Below are 15,741 nucleotides of genomic sequence, written 5' to 3' on the forward strand. Positions count from 1 at the left end.
AAGGTTAACATTAATAGGGGTGCCCAAACTTTTTCATATGACTGTACATTGCGGCGTTACCCTCTACATGTGTGTAGTATACATGTGCCCTGTATACATACATGGCGGCGTTACCCTCTACATATGTGTAGTATACATGTGCCTTGTATACATACATGGCAGCATTACCCTCTACATATGTGTAGTATACATGTGCCCTGTATACATACATGGCGGCGTTACCCTCTACATATGTGTAGTATACATGTGCCCTGTATACATACATGGCAGCGTTACCCTCTACATGTGTGTAGTATACATGTGCCCTGTATACATACATGGCGGCGTTACCCTCTACATATGTGTTCGTATACATGTGCCCTGTATACATACATGGCAGCGTTACCCTCTACATGTGTGTAGTATACATGTGCCCTGCATACATACATGGCGGCGTTACCCTCTACATATGTGTAGTATACATGTGCCTTGTAGACATACATGGCAGCATTACCCTCTACATATGTGTAGTATACATGTGCCCTGTATACATACATGGCAGTGTGCCCCTCTCTGTGTGTAGTATACATGTGTCCTGTATACATACATGGCAGTGTGCCCCTCTCTGTGTGTAGTATACTTGTGCCCTGTATACATACATGGCAGCGTTACCCTCTACATATGTGTAGTATACATGTGCCCTGTATACATACATGGCAGTGTGCCCCTCTCTGTGTGTAGTATACATGTGCCCTGTATACATACATGGTGGCGTGGCCCTCTCTGTGTGTAGTATACCTGCCTCCATTGTGCACCGTGTGTATATTCACTATATATTATATACATGCAGTGTATGAGACCAGCATACGCCGTGAGTATATAGATATCAGCAGTTACCATCCCGTCAGATAAGTGTCAGGTCACAAGACAGAACTTGTATTTCCAGCTTTGGAATGTGAGTGTGGTGAGCTGCGGTGATCACGTCGGTGCACAGCTCGGGCCGCACCCAGCCCACAAGGTGCCACTGTCCCAGTCCCCATTGTTTGCTGATGAGTTTCTTCTCTGATGTACGTGATGTCGCACTTCTGCTGCACTTACGCTTTTTTATTTGTACGTTTATGGATGGTTTCAGTGTTTCTGAATGAGGTGGAGTCAGAAATGCGTCTCAGGGAAAAGTCACAACTAGTGAGGTCTCAGTCCAGCACGATGCTTCCACGTCTCTGGACAGTCTCCTGGTTTCTGCTTTCCTGACCAGCACATTGGGAGCCGAGAGACGTTGACTAGTTCATCCCTCATGGTGTAATCAGCATGCCGAGAGACAGTGATGGTCCATCCCGTCTATAGAGGCAGATAACTCTAGGGCAAGTCTTGGATGGCAGTCTCAAGACTCCTGCTACAATAGACATGACAATGGAGGCATTGTTCATACACTTACTATCAGAATTGTCCCCGTCCATTGGTGATTTATTTTGTTAGTAACATATTCTTCTGTTTGCAATAGACCAATGAAACAAGATGAAGGACATCTTTAGTACCCAGTAGACCCCTTCTGCCTGTTATAACCTGCTCCAGATGAGACATTTAGTCGGAAATCAGCTATTGCCAGCGCACCTCAGGAATCTTACCCTATTCTCCTTGGGTAATTGCATCCAGATCAAGAACATTTTTGCATTTTTGATATCCCACCAGAGAGTTTCTCTTGGGTTCAAGTCCTGTAGCCCCGAACGTATAAGTTAGCAGCGGCCAAGAATAGCGAGAACATCAGGGTGTAAGCACCTAAACATCTAAGAAGTTTTCAGCTGGAAGAGCCGCAGCCTTGTGCAAGTGGCGACTTGTCGCCTTTCTTATCTGCTCAGGAATTTACTGAGATTGTAACAAGGAGGAAATGTGTAAGTGTCACACAGAGCTGGCACCATCACTTATGGTCCTATCACTGGCCAGGCCCAGTGAGCCGGCACCATCACTTATGGTCCTATCACTGGCCAGGCCTGGTAAGCTGCCTTCATCACTTGGGTCTATCACAGGTCAGGTCTGGTGAGCCGCCACCATCACTTATGGTCCTATCACTGGCCAGGCCTGGTAAGCTGCCTTCATCACTTTTGATCCTATAACAGGCCAGGCCTAGTGAGCCGGCACCATCACTTATGGTCCTATCACTGGCCAGGCCTGGTAAGCTGCCTTCATCACTTGGGTATATCACAGGTCAGGTCTGGTGAGCCAGCCCCATCACTTATGGTCCTATCACTGGCCAGGCCTGGTAAGCTGCCTTCATCACTTATGGGTCTATCACAGGCCACGTGTGGTGAGCCGCCAACATCACTTATGGTCCTATCACAGGCCAGGTCTGTCGAGCTGCCTTCATCACTTATGGGTCTATCACAGGCCACGTGTGGTGAGCCGCCACCATCACTTATGGTCCTATCACAGGCCAGGCCTGGTGAGCTGCCATCAGCATTTATGGTCCTATCACAGGCCAGGCCTAGTGAAGCAGCACCATCACTTATGTCCTATCACAGGCCAGGTCTGGTGGTGTACATGTAGGCAATACCACAGCAGGACAGAGGAGCACAGCCGGCATCTAGCCTTTTCAGATGGCTTTACCCCTCACTGGGGTATTGTGTAACTGTAGTTTTGCTTTTTCTCTGGATCGGCCTCTGTCTGAATGATCTTTGAAGGTTCTTTAACCTCTAATCTCTCAGGTGGAGCCGTGTGAATACAGGTCTAGTATGGCATCCTGGTAGTTGCAGATTTACTTTGTCCTCGTACTTACGCCTTTACAAACATGGCAGGTTTATCCAGTGGATGTGCTGGGTTAGATCTGAGCTGCCTGAAGAATAGACGGAAACATTGAATTCCTTCAATATGGTTCATTAGATCCTACGCGTTTCAGAGTCATCCAACTCATATATGGTGCACAATAACAAAAGACATAGAAGTAGATCAATTCTTGAAAAAGGGCGAGAGAATCCGGACAGAGTAGGATTCATCAAACATTCGTCACATCTAACCTTTAGATTAGTGAGAAAACTAAATACATTAATAAGAAAAAGATGTTACTGCAAAGATTTCAAAATATAAGCAAAAAAGAAGACAACAAAATAATAATAAAGGCCCACTGTCACAAACCACCGGGGGGGTCACTCAGAAATCCCCCGCGCTGGCTACCAGTACGTCACAATCGGGGGGTAACAAGTGGGGGTCACCCCTCCTTTATACCTCCCGACCGACAGACAGACAGAGCACGTGACGCGCTCTCTAGCGCCCCTCTTATAGTCAGGCCAATTATGGAATTGCCCGACAATAAGCAAGGAGGCCGCTATACTACTTATGCCGATTATTGAAGGGTCCCCGGTGAGAGTAAGGTATATATTCCCCCGACCTCCGCGGGCGGAATATATAATATCTTCCCGAATCTCACTGGCCTCCCCACAATAATCCTTGGCACAACTCGCTGCCACCAACCGCTTCACGGTAACTATTAGCCGAACACACAGACGTGGGATTCAAGATCGAGATAACAGAACAGCCCAAGATTAATTATATAATTTAATCGCCTAAAGCACACTAGAAACTACAATATATACAATAGGGAATCTACAGAATATACAGTTATGTCAGAGTACAGTTACAGATAAAGCATGGGTTACAAACAGGTATACAATTACATCAGTTACCTTGTGCGTCTGGCCACAGGGGGGCGCTGTAGACCAGGTTTCCAGGAACTCTCTCACAGGTCTGTCCCAACCAGGCCCCCGAGCAGAAGAACGCTGGAAAATGGCCGAAGTAGGGTTATCAACCTGGGCAGATCCAGGTCCCCTCCTACCTTAGTGACCTCACAGGGAAGCACTGCTACTCCCCCTGCATGGATCAGAATTATCCAGCAAAGGGGATATTGGCCATAACTTTGCCTGGGAGCGTCGTAGGCGGACGCCAATGCTCTCATTGTGACAGTTATGAATTTAGCTACAGAACGAGGGGACTCATGACCTGTCTGCCAGTTCCCCATTGGCTGATATCACGCCTGGGGCATTTCCCAATGTCCTGCTCCCATAAAAAGGGGGTGCCGGCATCGTCCACATGCGGAGACACCATTTTTATGGTTGCCATATTTATCGGAAATATGGCTTGCGAGATATGAACCATTTTTTACTGGAGTCGTTCTGTCTGCTAGTTCCATAGCCTTGCTAATGAGATACAACTCTTGTTACAGGGTGACGGCAGGGAGTCATCCTGTGTCCTTTGTCCTCAAGCCACCTAATTTCCATATCACAGGACATGGCCATGGATTTGTTGCTAAACCAGTTGTGTGAAGGGAAGGGGGGGGGGGTGACACCAGGAGAGGGCTTCCTGACATGACTTGAATGTCATGATTTATCGTCATATCTCCGGATTTACCTCACACCTCCCCCCTTTTGAGGGCGCTAGGGGGCAGCACACTCCGGTGTTTCCCCGTGCGCCCGTCCGCGACCTCTCCTTGTCGGGACAGCCCGTCTGCGTTACCGTGGTCACGGCCCCTTTTGTGGCGAATGGTGAAGTTGTATTGCTGGAGCGCAAGGCTCCATCGCAACAATCGCCCATTCGTCCCAGAGACGGTGTGCAACCAGCTGAGGGGATTGTGGTCCGTCTCCACGATGAAGTGGCGCCCGTATAGATAGGGTTGCAGACGCTGCAGGGCCCACACTATGGCCAGGCACTCCTTCTCCATCGTGGAATAGGCAACTTCCCTTGGTAACAGCTTCCTGCTCAGGTACAAGACTGGGTGCTCTTGGCTCGCAGAGTCCACCTGGCTGAGCACCGCACCGAGGCCGAAGTCACTGGCGTCGGTCTGTACTACAAACGGCCGCGTGAAGTCGGCTGCCTGTAGCACGGGCGGGCTGGACAGGGCGTCCTTTAGGGCCCGGAAGGCTGTCTCGCAGTCCATTGTCCAATCGACTGCAGAGGGCAGCTTCTTCTTGGTGAGGTCCGTCAAGGGCTTTGCCAGGCTACTATAGCATGGAACAAACCTCCTATAGTACCCAGCGGTCCCCAAGAAGGACATCACCTGCTTCTTGGTCCTGGGGGTGGGCCAGGATGCGATGGCTTCCACTTTCTCAGGCTCGGGCTTCAGTGTTCTCCCACCTACCCGGTGACCGAGGTACTGGACCTCGCTCATGGCCAGCTGACACTTTCCCGGCTTGATGGTCAAACCTGCCCGGTGGATCCGCCTGAGCACCTGTGCTAGATGCTCTAGGTGGTCCTCCCAGGTGGGACTGAAGACGGCAATGTCATCTAGGTACGCGGCCGCGTACCCTTCAAGTCCCTTGAGCAGGGTGTTGACCATCCGCTGGAAAGTGGCAGGGGCATTCCTCATCCCGAATGGCATCACCGTGGACTCGTACAGTCCAAATGGGGTAATAAAGGCAGAGCGTTCCCTGGCCTTGCGAGTCAGGGGGATCTGCCAATATCCCCGGCTCAGATCCATGATGGTCAGGTACTGAGCCCCGGCCAACTGATCGAGCAGGTCATTGATGCGTGGCATTGGGTACGCATCGGCGACCGTGACCGCATTGAGCCCCCTGTAGTCCACGCAGAACCGAGTGGTTCGGTCCTTCTTAGGGACGAGGACTACAGGCGAGGCCCAAGCGCTGTTGGATGCCTGGATCACCCCCAGCTTCAGCATCTCGTCAATCTCCTGGCGCATGTGTTGCTGCACCTCCAGGGAGACCCGATATGCTGAACGCCGGATCGGGGGATGATCCCCAGTGTCCACGTGATGGACAGCCAAGTCAGTCCTTCCGGGCTGGTTGGTAAACAACCCCCGGAAGGGGTGTAGGGTGGCCCACAGCTGGGACCGTTGGTCCTCCAAGAGCTGGTGGCCAACCTCCACATCCTCAATGGATCCGCCTGCCCTAACCTGGGCTAGCATATCCAAGAGGGTTTCCGCTTCTCCCTCCTCGGGCAGGTTGCACACAGGGAGTGCACACGCCTCCCGCTCATGATGTGCCTTCATCATGTTCACATGGAAGGGCTTCCGCCTTCCACGGGCAGGGTCCAGGGTGACCAGGTACGTCACAGGGTTGAGCTGCTGGTACACGAGGTATGGGCCTTCCCAGGCTGCCTGAAGCTTGTCCTGTGGTACGGGGACCAGTACCCACACCTCTTGACCCACTTGGTAGGTCCTCTCACAAGCGTTCTGGTCGTACCAACGCTTCTGATCGGCCTGGGCTTGAGCCATATTGTCGTGTACCAGTTGCGTCAAGGCCTGCATTTTGTCCCGGAAGCGCATGACATACTCGATGACCGACACTCCAGGGGTGGCCAAATCCCCTTCCCAAGCCTCTTTCACCAGAGCCAGGGGGCCCCGCACACGTCGCCCGTACAGGAGCTCAAACGGTGAGAATCCTGTTGAGGCCTGTGGAACCTCCCGGTAAGCAAATAACAGGTGTGGGAGATACCGCTCCCAGTCACGCCCATGGGAGTCGACCAACATCTTAAGCATCTGCTTCAAGGTGCCATTGAACCGCTCGCACAGGCCATTAGTCTGTGGATGGTACGGGCTGGCCACCAGATGTCGCACCTGGACTTGCTTACAGAGGGTCTCCATCAGCTGGGACATGAATTGGGTCCCCCGGTCGGTGAGCATTTCCTGGGGAAAACCCACTCGGGAGAAAATCTCCAGCAATGCGGTGGCCACCTTGTCAGCCCGAATGGACGACAAGGCCACTGCTTCTGGGTACCGGGTGGCATAGTCCACTACCGTCAGTATGAAGCGTTTCCCGGAGCTGCTGGGGATGGCCAGCGGGCCGACCAGATCCACAGCCACCCTCCTGAAAGGCTCATCGATGATTGGCAGAGATACCAGTGGGGCTTTGGGGCGTGGCCCCGCCTTCCCCACTCTCTGACAGGTTTCACACGAACGGCAGTAGGCAGCCACATCGGCCCCCATTTTTGGCCAGTAGAAATGCTGGTTTAACCTGGCCTTGGTCTTAGCGATCCCTAGGTGTCCGGCCATCGGAATCTCATGTGCGATCCGCAACAACTCCGTCCGGAACGGATAGGGTACCACCAACTGTCGGTCCCTGGGCCACGCCTCCGGTGAACCCTGCTGGACCGTGGCCCGGTACAGCCGTCCTTGGTCCCAGACCACTCGCTCCGGGTCCGAGTCCGAGGGAGGCTGTGCCGCCTGCTCCTTTAGAGCTTTCAGGCTGTCGTCAGCTTCTAACGCTGCCTGAAACTCCTGACTAGATGTGGCCAGAATCGACGAGACTGTCACATCTTCAGTCAGTACCCCCGGGACCTGTGTCCTGGCCTCGACCTGACTCGGCTGCCACTTGGTCAGAAGGGGAAGAGCTATCGGACCTCCGGGAGGCCCCTTGGCTTCCAGCACTCCCACTGCGGGTGACAGCGGCCACAGCCGCTGCGACCGTGGGTCGTGCCTGCTCCTCCTCCGTTCCTGACCAAGTCGCCGGTTCAGACCTACCTGGCTTCCTGACACCCCGGTTGTGGGGGAACCATGCACCGAGATCTTACCTGGGAGCACTTCCGCTCCTGGACCGGCCCCAATCTCACCTGCCTGTTCCCCTCCTGCAGCAACAGATCCCCGCTGTGAAATCTCTGGGGACCCCACATTTGCTGTGGTAGCCCCCACCCCACACACTGGTCCTCCCCCTGCAGCACCCTGCTCTCTGCTTATCCCTGCAGAGGGCAGCAGATCCCAGCTCACAGGCTGGTTACTTGTAGAGGCATTGTCACACCTTTCTCTGACCCCCTCCCCTGTCACAGCTGCAGCTGCGTGTGTGTCTATGGTGTCTGTGCAAGCAGAAATATCAGAGTTCACTCCCTCCTCCCTTACATCATTCATAGATAACACATTAACATTGTCCGGAGGCACGTCAGCACTGGCTGAAGGTTCAGCCTTTGGGGCGGGGCCAAACTGGGAGGTTATTTGCCCCAAATCTGTCCCAAGTAGCACGTTTGCAGGGATCCGATCAGTTACCCCCACCTCCCTCACCCCTCGCCCTGCGCCCCAGTCCACATAAATGTCAGCAACAGGCAGCGCCGGGTCAATGCCTCCAATCCCGGAGACAGCGAGGGTTTTTCCAGGGATCAAGTCTTGGGGGGACACCATCTCAGGCCGCACCAGAGTCACCTCCGAGGCGCTGTCTCGCAGTCCTATGGTCACAGACTGGCCGACGGTGACAGGTTGGAAGCTGTCCAGGGACCTACCACCACCCCCACCCACACAATACACCTTGGGCGGCCCTTGGGACGGGGACGGAGCCGGGGCCTTGGGACGCTGAGGGCACATGGCCTTGAAGTGTCCAGGTAGGTTGCACTGGTGGCACCGTCTTGGCTCTGCCACGGGCCTGGAGAGGGGAGTTGAGGGGGACACCCCCTGCAGTCTAGGGGCAGGTGGGGCAGTCGCAGAATTCATCTTACCCCCTCTCCAGGTGCTGCTGGTGGCCGCTCTCCTGGCCTCAGGGGCCCGGTTGTTGGTGTAGTCATCGGCAAGGGCAGCTGTAGCCGTGGACCCCTTTGGCTTCTGGTCTCGGATGAACTGGCGGAGATCCTCAGGGCAGTTCCACAAGAGTTGCTCCGTGATGAACAAGTCCAGGATCTCCGGTCCGGTGGAAAGCTGCAGGCCTTGGGTCCAGTGGTCGGCAGCTCGGGCAAGTGCCCGCCGGTGGTCAGCCCAGGAGTCCTTTGGTCCCTTCTGTAGGCTCCGGAACTTCTTGCGGTAGGACTCTGGAGTGAGGTTGTACTGTTGGATCAGGGCCCGCTTGATGGTGTCGTAGCCCTGATCTGCCTCAGCAGGCAAGTCCCCAAGGACATCCAGGGCCTTACCCCTTAAACGGGGGGTCAGGTATTTGGCCCACTGGTCCTTGTTCAGATGATGCTGCAAGCAAGTCCGTTCAAAAGCAGTCAAGAAAGAGTCCAAGTCTCCATCCTTCTCCAGCACTGGGAAGTCCTCAACACGGACCTTTGGAAGTTTGGTGTCTGGAAGGTCACGGGTGGCTGATGAGGGCCGGAGCTGAGCTAGCTGCAGCTGGTAGTTACGCTCTGCCTGGCGCTCTTCACGCGCTGCTTGCCGCTCACGCTCGGCCATGAGTTCCTTGTAGCCCTCCCGGTCTCCAGCCTGGCGTAGGGCCATAGCCATTTGAAGAAGGCTATCCGAGCCTCCCAGGCTCGGTGGAATGGCACGTGGTGATCTGCGGCCCGCTGCGGAGCCTGGTGCTTCACTGTCCATTGCAGAGCGGAGGGCTGGCGTCTGGCTCGTTGAGGACCCTTGGGCGAGCTGCTCCTCATCTTGTCCAGCAGTGCCCGGTTGTGCAATGTCCTCTGCAGAGCTGTTTTCTGGCGTCGAGCTCCTGGAGGACTCGTGGACAACCTCCTCATCGTCTCTGGCCTGAGCATCGGCCATTCCTTTGGCTTTGCTCCTGGTGCTCTCAGCCATTCTTGCAGACTTTTGGTCACTGACACAGAACTGACACCTGATGCCTCCACACACCTTACAGTATCTGCACTCTGACACTCTAGTGTTGAGCTAGTCTGAAGACCCCAGCAGCCACAGCTGCTGCAGGCAGTCTTTAGTGTCTGGGAGTATGGGTCTCACACTCACACACACTATTATCTCGATCCCACCGCTTGCCACCAATATGTCACAAACCACCGGGGGGGTCACTCAGAAATCCCCCGCGCTGGCTACCAGTACGTCACAATCGGGGGGTAACAAGTGGGGGTCACCCCTCCTTTATACCTCCCGACCGACAGACAGACAGAGCACGTGACGCGCTCTCTAGCGCCCCTCTTATAGTCAGGCCAATTATGGAATTGCCCGACAATAAGCAAGGAGGCCGCTATACTACTTATGCCGATTATTGAAGGGTCCCCGGTGAGAGTAAGGTATATATTCCCCCGACCTCCGCGGGCGGAATATATAATATCTTCCCGAATCTCACTGGCCTCCCCACAATAATCCTTGGCACAACTCGCTGCCACCAACCGCTTCACGGTAACTATTAGCCGAACACACAGACGTGGGATTCAAGATCGAGATAACAGAACAGCCCAAGATTAATTATATAATTTAATCGCCTAAAGCACACTAGAAACTACAATATATACAATAGGGAATCTACAGAATATACAGTTATGTCAGAGTACAGTTACAGATAAAGCATGGGTTACAAACAGGTATACAATTACATCAGTTACCTTGTGCGTCTGGCCACAGGGGGGCGCTGTAGACCAGGTTTCCAGGAACTCTCTCACAGGTCTGTCCCAACCAGGCCCCCGAGCAGAAGAACGCTGGAAAATGGCCGAAGTAGGGTTATCAACCTGGGCAGATCCAGGTCCCCTCCTACCTTAGTGACCTCACAGGGAAGCACTGCTACTCCCCCTGCATGGATCAGAATTATCCAGCAAAGGGGATATTGGCCATAACTTTGCCTGGGAGCGTCGTAGGCGGACGCCAATGCTCTCATTGTGACAGTTATGAATTTAGCTACAGAACGAGGGGACTCATGACCTGTCTGCCAGTTCCCCATTGGCTGATATCACGCCTGGGGCATTTCCCAATGTCCTGCTCCCATAAAAAGGGGGTGCCGGCATCGTCCACATGCGGAGACACCATTTTTATGGTTGCCATATTTATCGGAAATATGGCTTGCGAGATATGAACCATTTTTTACTGGAGTCGTTCTGTCTGCTAGTTCCATAGCCTTGCTAATGAGATACAACTCTTGTTACAGGGTGACGGCAGGGAGTCATCCTGTGTCCTTTGTCCTCAAGCCACCTAATTTCCATATCACAGGACATGGCCATGGATTTGTTGCTAAACCAGTTGTGTGAAGGGAAGGGGGGGGGGTGACACCAGGAGAGGGCTTCCTGACATGACTTGAATGTCATGATTTATCGTCATATCTCCGGATTTACCTCACACCCACCATCACCTAACGTCAGGTATAGCACAGTGTGCACCATGTATGTGATCTGTCCCCGAGCTGGAAACGCGTAGGATCTAATAGATCGCATTGAAGGATGTCTCGGTCTAATCGTCGGGCAGCGCAGATCTCACGCTTTCCACACTTTATATTTATCTCCAGCAGCAGCCATGATGTATATGTAGTTGTGTCTCAGGCACCTATTACAGGGGAGTCTCCTGATAAGACCCTGTTGCGCTCCTCTTTTTTACTTCATCGTCATCATTCTGGCTTCTTGTGATGGAGGATCAGCATTCAGCAGCCAGGCCATTGTCATCTGTATTTACATCACACATAGGAATTTTACTATGGAGCTGAAATCTGAAGTCCTGCAGCAGCTCGCAGCAGGGGGCGTCACACGGCTACATAATCTGTCCTCCCACATTGCGTCTTTGCCCTTGGTCCCCCAGGAAGGTCGGAAAGCTGCTTAGGAAACACTGGGACCTTTCTCAGCTGAGGTGAATCCATTCATTGAGTAATATGGTAAACAGGTTTCACCTCCCGTGCCCACTAGAAGCCAAACAAACTGCCAATTGTGTGAACATGAGCCAAAGCTGAGCAGTGGAGCTCTGAACAAGCAGCTTTCTGCTGCAGTGATAGACGGAGGTACTCCCAGTGCTGAGCATTCCAGTAAGCACAGCTGCCATTGTGTAGGACTCGCTGAACTGGAGATCACAAGAGGCTCCGGCCGGCAAATCTCACACGTTTTGCATCTTCTTCCATCTGTCCGGTCTCTGTGCATCATTTTACCATACGTCATGTTATTTCTTTTTATAGGACATCACAAACAAAATCAAAGAAATTAGAAAAATGTAGGGAAAAAAAGCATAAACAGCAACTTGGTTGGAGAAATTTCTCATATGTGTATATATATATATATATATATATATATATATATATTATATATATATATTGCCCCCTGTACTACAAAGGTAACACTTCGAGCCCCCATATACTACACAGAGGTGACACTACAGAGCCCCCATGTACTACAGAGGTAACACTACAGCTCACCCATGTACTACAGAGGTAACACTACAGCTCACCCATGTACTACAGAGGTAACACTACAGCTCACCCATGTACTACAGAGGTAACACTACACCTCACCCATGTACTACAGAGATAACACTACAGCTCACCCATGTACTACAGAGGTAACACTACAGCTCACCCATGTACTACAGAGGTAACACTACAGCTCACCCATGTACTACAGAGCGGTAACACTACAGTTCACCCATGTACTACAGAGCGGTAACACTACAGCTCACCCATGTACTACAGAGGTAACACTACAGCTCACCCATGTACTACAGAGGTAACACTACAGCTCACCCATGTACTACAGAGGTAACACTACAGCTCACCCATGTACTACAGAGCGGTAACACTACAGCTCACCCATGTACTACAGAGGTAACACTACAGCTCACCCATGTACTACAGAGGTAACACTACAGCTCACCCATGTACTACAGAGGTAACACTACAGCTCACCCATGTACTACAGAGCGGTAACACTACAGTTCACCCATGTACTACAGAGCGGTAACACTACAGCTCACCCATGTACTACAGAGGTAACACTACAGCTCACCCATGTACTACAGAGGTAACACTACAGCTCACCCATGTACTACAGAGGTAACACTACAGCTCACCCATGTACTACAGAGCGGTAACACTACAGCTCACCCATGTACTACAGAGGTAACACTACAGCTCACCCATGTACTACAGAGGTAACACTACAGCTCACCCATGTACTACAGAGGTAACACTACAGAGACCCCAAGGACTACAGAGGTAACACTACAGCTCACCCATGTACTACAGAGGTAACACTACAGCTCACCCATGTACTACAGAGATAACACTACAGCTCACCCATGTACTACAGAGATAACACTACAGCTCACCCATGTACTACAGAGGTAACACTACAGCTCACCCATGTACTACAGAGCGGTAACACTACAGCTCACCCATGTACTACAGAGGTAACACTACACCTCACCCATGTACTACAGAGATAACACTACAGCTCACCCATGTACTACAGAGGTAACACTACAGCTCACCCATGTACTACAGAGATAACACTACAGCTCACCCATGTACTACAGAGGTAACACTACAGCTCACCCATGTACTACAGAGGTAACACTACAGCTCACCCATGTACTACAGAGCGGTAACACTACAGCTCACCCATGTACTACAGAGGTAACACTACAGCTCACCCATGTACTACAGAGGTAACACCACAGCTCACCCATGTACTACAGAGGTAACACTACAGCTCACCCATGTACTACAGAGCGGTAACACTACAGCTCACCCATGTACTACAGAGGTAACACTACAGCTCACCCATGTACTACAGAGCGGTAACACTACAGTTCACCCATGTACTACAGAGGTAACACTACAGCTCACCCATGTACTACAGAGGTAACACTACAGCTCACCCATGTACTACAGAGCGGTAACACTACAGCTCACCCATGTACTACAGAGGTAACACTACAGCTCACCCATGTACTACAGAGGTAACACTACAGCTCACCCATGTACTACAGAGGTAACACTACAGCTCACCCATGTGCTACAGAGCGGTAACACTACAGCTCACCCATGTACTACAGAGGTAACACTACAGCTCACCCATGTACTACAGAGCGGTAACACTACAGCTCACCCATGTACTACAGAGCGGTAACACTACAGCTCACCCATGTACTACAGAGGTAACACTACAGCTCACCCATGTACTACAGAGCGGTAACACTACAGCTCACCCATGTACTACAGAGGTAACACTACAGCTCACCCATGTACTACAGAGCGGTAACACTACAGCTCACCCATGTACTACAGAGCGGTAACACTACAGCTCACCCATGTACTACAGAGGTAACACTACAGCTCACCCATGTACTACAGAGGTAACACTACAGCTCACCCATGTGATACAGAGGTAACACTACAGCTCACCCATGTACTACAGAGGTAACACTACAGCTCACCCATGTACTACAGAGGTAACACTACAGCTCACCCATGTACTACAGAGCGGTAACACTACAGCTCACCCATGTACTACAGAGGTAACACTACAGCTCACTCATGTACTACAGAGGTAACACTACAGCTCACCCATGTACTACAGAGGTAACACTACAGCTCACCCATGTACTACAGAGGTAACACTACAGCTCACCCATGTACTACAGAGCGGTAACACTACAGCCCACCCATGTACTACAGAGGTAACACTACAGCTCACCCATGTACTACAGAGCGGTAACACTACAGCTCACCCATGTACTACAGAGGTAACACTACAGCTCACCCATGTACTACAGAGGTAACACTACAGCTCACCCATGTACTACAGAGGTAACACTACAGCTCACCCATGTGCTACAGAGGTAACACTACAGCTCACCCATGTACTACAGAGAGGTAACACTACAGCTCACCCATGTACTACAGAGGTAACACTACAGCTCACCCATGTACTACAGAGGTAACACTACAGCTCACCCATGTGCTACAGAGGTAACACTACAGCTCACCCATGTACTACAGAGAGGTAACACTACAGCTCACCCATGTACTACAGAGGTAACACTACAGCTCACCCATGTACTACAGAGGTAACACTACAGCTCACCCATGTGCTACAGAGGTAACACTACAGCTCACCCATGTACTACAGAGGTAACTCTACAGCTCACCCATGTACTACAGAGGTAACACTACAGCTCACCCATGTACTACAGAGCGGTAACACTACAGCTCACCCATGTACTACAGAGGTAACACTTCAGAGCCCCCATATACTACACAGAGGTGACACTACAGAGCCCCCATATACTACACAGAGGTGACACTACAGAGCCCCCATATACTACACAGAGGTGACACTACAGAGCCCCCATATACTACACAGAGGTGACACTACAGAGCCCCCATGTACTACAGAGGTAACACTACAGCTCATCCATGTACTACAGAGGTAACACTACAGCTCACCCATGTACTACAGAGGTAACACTACAGCTCACCCATGTACTACAGAGGTAACACTACAGCTCACCCATGTACTACAGAGCGGTAACACTACAGCTCACCCATGTACTACAGAGAGGTAACACTACAGCTCACCCATGTACTACAGAGGTAACACTACAGCTCACCCATGTACTACAGAGGTAACACTACAGCTCACCCATGTACTACAGAGGTAACACTACAGCTCACCCATGTACTACAGAGCGGTAACACTACAGCTCACCCATGTACTACAGAGAGGTAAGTAACACTACAGCTCACCCATGTACTATAGAGGTAACACTACAGAGCCCCCATGTACTACAGAGGTAACACTACAGCTCACCCATGTACTACAGAGGTAACACTACAGCTCACCCATGTACTACAGAGCGGTAACACTACAGCTCACCCATGTACTACAGAGCGGTAATACTACAGCTCACCCATGTACTACAGAGGTAACACTACAGCTCACCCATGTACTACAGAGCGGTAACACTACAGCTCACCCATGTACTACAGAGGTAACACTACAGCTCACCCATGTACTACAGAGGTAACACTACAGCTCACCCATGTACTACAGAGCGGTAACACTACAGCTCACCCATGTACTACAGAGGTAACACTACAGCTCACCCATGTACTACAGAGGTAACACTACAGTTCACCCATGTACTACAGAGGTAACACTACAGCTCACCCATGTACTACAGAGGTAACACTACAGCTCACC

General features: G+C 51.6%; 1 protein-coding gene across 3 annotated transcripts in view; it reads left to right on the plus strand.

Moving 5' to 3' along the window:
- LOC142256395 (solute carrier family 2, facilitated glucose transporter member 1-like) overlaps nt 1-15,741 on the plus strand; it is a 211,432-nt gene that overhangs the window by 162,737 nt on the left and 32,954 nt on the right. The window lies entirely within an intron of this gene.

Source organism: Anomaloglossus baeobatrachus, chromosome 11, assembly GCF_048569485.1.
Source record: "Anomaloglossus baeobatrachus isolate aAnoBae1 chromosome 11, aAnoBae1.hap1, whole genome shotgun sequence".
NCBI classification, from domain to species: Eukaryota; Metazoa; Chordata; class Amphibia; order Anura; family Aromobatidae; genus Anomaloglossus; species Anomaloglossus baeobatrachus.